We start from the raw sequence: 4893 nt of genomic DNA, 5'->3' as shown, positions 1-4893 counted from the left end.
AAAAAACCAAGACCCAACTATACTCTGCCTACAAGAGAGCCACTTCAAGTAGCTTCAAGGAAACACACAGGCAAAAAATATATTCCATTGAGTGCAAGCCAAAAGTGAGGAGGGGTAGCTATAATTATATTAGATAAAATAGACTTTAACACAAAAGGTGTAACAAGAGATAAAGAAGGCCATTACATAATGATAAAAGATCAATTCATCAAGAGGATATAACACAACATAACATGTACATGTAGAATCTAAAGAATGAAATAAACAACAATGAAAATGGAAACAAACTCATAGATACAGAGAATATTTTGAGGTTTCTAGATGGGAGAGGGTTGAGGAGGTGGGTGAAAAAGGCCAAAGGGATTAAGAAGTACAAATGGATACTTACAAAATAGTCATGGAGATATAAAGTATAGGATAAAGAATACAGTCAATAATATTGTAATAAATATGTAAGGGGGCAGAGGGGTAGAAGATTTATTTAGGGGAATCACTTTGTGAATTATATCGATCTCTAATCACTATGCCATACAATTGAAACTAATGTATTATTATATGCCGATTATAATTGGAAAAAAAAAACTCATTGAATTGTACACTGTAAATATGAGTAACTAATTGTCTATTACATTTCAATAAAAAAAAAAACACCAAAAAAAAAATCACACAATAAAAAAGAGAACAATAATAAATATCTATGTATCCAACACTGGAGAGTTCAAATATATTAAACAAATAATAATGTGAAAGCTCAAACAGGCAAAGAAACAATAATAGTCTGAGACTTCAACTAGATCATCTAGTTGAAAATTAACAAGGAAATTTTGGACTTGAACTATACTTTAGACCAAACTGACCTAACAGACATATAGAGAACATGTCACCCAACAGCTGCAGAATGCACATTGTTTTCAAGTACACCCAGAACACTTTCCAGGATAGGTCACAAAACAAGTCTTAACAAATTTAAGAAGACTGAAATCATACCAAGTAGCAATAACAGGAAGAAAACTAGAAAATTCAAATATGTGAAAAATAGCACACTCCTGAATAACCAATGGGTCAAAGAATAAATCAAAAAGAAAATAAAAAATGTCTTGAAACAAACAAAAATGGAAACATAACATACTAAACCTTATGGGATGCAGCAAAAGCAGTTATAAGATGAAGTTTATAGTGATAAATGCCTACAGTTAAGAAAAAAGAAAAATACAAAACAATCCAAATTTACACCTCAAGAAACTAGAGAAAGAACAAACTAAGCCAAAATTAGCAGGAAGATGGAAATAATAAAGCTCATAGATTGGTGAGAATGTAAACTGGTGCAGCCAATATGGAAAACAGTATGGAAGTTCCTCAAAAAATTAAAAACAGAATTGCCATATGATCCAGCAATCCCACCTTTGGGTATGTAACCAAAGGAAATGAAATCAGGAGCTCAAAGAGTTATTTGCACTCGCATCATCATTGCATCATTATTCACAACAGCCAAGAAATGGAAACAACCTAAGTGTCTGTTTATGAATGAATGAATAAAGGTACACTAGAATATACTCAGCCATGAAAAAGAAGGCGATCCTGCCATTTGCAACAACATGGATAGAGGGCATTAAGCTGAGTGAAATAAGTGAGACAAGAAAATGACAAATACAGTCATGCGTTGCTTAACAAAGGGGATATGTTCTGAGAAATGTGTTGTTAGGCAATCTCATCACTGTACAAACATCATAGAATGAATGCATTTACACAGACCTAGATAGTGAAGCCTAATACACACTTAGGCTATATGATATAGCACATCGCTCCTAGGCTGCAAATCTGTACAGTATGTTTGTACTGAATACTGCAGGCAGTATTCATGGTAAAGATTTGTATATCTAAACATAGAAAAGTTATAGTAAAAATATGATATAAAATATAAAAAATTATGCCTTTTACTGGGCACTTACTGTGGGCTTGTAGGACTGGAAATTGCTCTGGGTGGCTCAACGAGTGAGTGGTGAGTGACTGTGAAGGCCTAGGACATTACTGTACACTACTGTACACTTTCATAAACACTGTCTCACAAGCTCTACCCCTGCTTCCTTCTGACAGTGTCAGAAATAGAACATCGAAGTTATCAATGTTGCTCCATAAACAGGGATTGGGCCAGATTATTTGGAAATATTGAGGAAAAACAGGCTAGGTATGGCACAGATCACCAAAATAGTGACTGTCAGGAGGGAATGAAAGGTGGACTATAGGAATGAGAAATTAAGATGCAGAGATAAAAGAATATAGGGATCGTCATGGCAATTTGGTTCTCGCTATTGCGTGTTGGAGCAGTGGTCAGATTAAGGAACTTTTACAGTATTCACACACAAAAAGAGGGTGTTTAACAAAGAGAAGATCTGAGGACTCAATATTTTGACTTAGCAAATTTGTTTTTGGTTCCATTGACCCCATAAGGCACAGAGAGCTCTCTCGGGCACTGAATTCATAGAAGAAATAAAACTTAGATTTATGCTTTACATCAATACCACCTGAAGATATTTCCTAAGTAGAGGGACAAGCTGTCTCCACACTACCACAGAAAGCTTTTATTAAAGTGGCAGTGGCACTTAATACTTGTTAAGATAGCTTCTGTGAACCTGTGTCCCTGTACAGGATCTTAGGTCCACAATAATGAATTTATAGCAATGCACTCTGAAGACCATCGTGCTAGATCTGGGAGGGCTGTTGTACTCTCTGAATACGTAGTACTGGGAGGACAGACTCCTCTGTGCTGAAATAGGTCAGTGGCTGACTGATTGGGATGTAATCTGTGTACTCAAAACGGAGGTGCTGGGAATCTATTGCCAAGCCCCACAAATATTGCTCTTGCCAAAGGAAAAAAGGTCCTCCTTAACCACATTTACTTTCATTTCTTATAGGAAATTCAGCTCCATTATAATCTTCTGTATATGTGGTCCATCATTCACCAAAACATCATTATACAATGAATGACTATATTGTATGATCTCACTTATATGAGGAATCTAAAAAGTCGAATTCATAGAAACAAAGATTAGAATGGTGGCTGCCAGGGGCTGGCAACCAAAGAGTACAAATATTGAGTTATAAGATGAATAAGTTTTGGGAATTCAATGTACAGCATGAGGACTTTAGTTAACAACAGTAGCTAAGAGAGTAAATCTTAAATATTCTTACCATACACACAAAAAAAGTTATAGGTGATGGTGGAGATGTTAGCTAATCCCATTGTGGTAATCCCTGAACACATCAAATAATCACAGTGTACACTTTAAATTTACACAATGATATATGTTAAGTATATCTCAATAAGCTGGGAAAATTTTTTTAAAATAAATAAAATAAATGTATAGTGCCTTGCACAAATTAAGACAAAAGATAAAACCCAGACAGTAAAAATAATAAAATTTTAAAAGATGAGCATAGAAATTGTAGAAATTGAAGCGAATTTTAAAAACAAATGTGCAACAGAGAATATTGAGAAGTCAAAGTTTAATTTGGGAAGGAACAATAATATTGATAAACCTCCAGCGGGATTGATCAAGAGAGAAAAAGAGTGAGAGAAGATAGAAATTATCACTATCAAGAATGAAAAAAAGATTAATCATTACAAATCTTAAAAACATTGAAAATTTGAATAGTTAGAGGAAATGGAAACATTCATAGAAAAAAGAAAGTTTATCAAATAGGCTCAGAAAGAACTAGATATAGAAAATATGAATAATTTTATATGTTTTAAATAAAGTTCAATTAAAAGTCTTCTTGTAAAGAATACCTGAGGTCTAACTGGCTTTTCATATGAAGTCTTCCCAAATATTAAGAAAGAACACCGATATTGCAAACTTTCAGTTAATTGACAAAGAGATCACTTCCTAAATGTTTTTATGAAATTAATATAATCTCAGTTGCCAAATTTTACAAAAATGTTTAAAAAATAACATCTTGTATATACTAATGAATTAAAGATCTATTTAGAGAAAATTCTTCTTTACAAAGAAACTCTTTAGTATTATGAAGTAACTAACTGCACAACAGATGAGCTGTTACTTCACAGCCACAAATCCTAGCATTACCTCTAGAGAAAAAGCATGTTTTTAAATGACATAGGCATAGAATATTTTACATAAGTATCTTACATTAATAATGTAGTAATTTATATTCCTACATTGAGATTAAAGTGATATAGAAAAATATAGAATTCTTGAAAAACTGGAATAAATTCACATGAGGATGACTTAGGAATAATATTCTATGTTTATGAAGGAGAAAATGATTTATAATGCTTAAAATGTTAGTCATTTTGGTCTAATAATCCTCTAATATTAAAAACAGATAGAGGTTAATACATTTTACATTCCACTTACTATGACTGAGCTAATCGTAAAGAACTTTTTGCAAAAAGCCTCGGAAGGCAAATAACTTGAGTCAGTTAATTTGGACATTCTTGCATAATAGTTTATTTCTCTTCAAAAATCCTTTTATAAACATTGAGAGAGTTTCTTCAAATTAACATCACTTTCATCAGGTCCCATTTATCAAGCCTGGGTAGATACACATGCAACGCTAAAACCGCCGCCAAGTAAGTCCTATCTCACCGGGGAGCTCACGAAAGGAATGGGACGCTGGCCACCAGGGCTTGTCTCATGGTTTCTTTGTATTGATTTAAATTAATGCCAGGGGTAGTAAAAGGTCATAATTTTGAATAGACATGATTATTCCTTTCTAGACAATTAGGCTTTTAGAATTTTATGTGGACAAAACAGGTTATAATACAATAAAGTAATCAGTATGAGATAAACTCACCAAATCTCAATAAAAAGACAAAATTACTATATATGGTATCTCAGTGGGTATGTGTATATTACATAGCTAGTTTCCTTT

The 4893-nt window shown here is 33.2% G+C and overlaps 1 protein-coding gene across 1 annotated transcript in view; it reads right to left on the bottom strand.

The window, feature by feature from the left end:
• Positions 1–4893, bottom strand: part of ADGRV1 (adhesion G protein-coupled receptor V1) — a 494515-nt gene that overhangs the window by 160534 nt on the left and 329088 nt on the right. The window lies entirely within an intron of this gene.

This window comes from Pteropus vampyrus, unplaced genomic scaffold (genome assembly GCF_000151845.1).
Source record: "Pteropus vampyrus isolate Shadow unplaced genomic scaffold, Pvam_2.0 Scaffold11, whole genome shotgun sequence".
Classification (NCBI taxonomy): Eukaryota; Metazoa; Chordata; class Mammalia; order Chiroptera; family Pteropodidae; genus Pteropus; species Pteropus vampyrus.
This window is presented reverse-complemented; position numbering and strand designations above follow the sequence as displayed.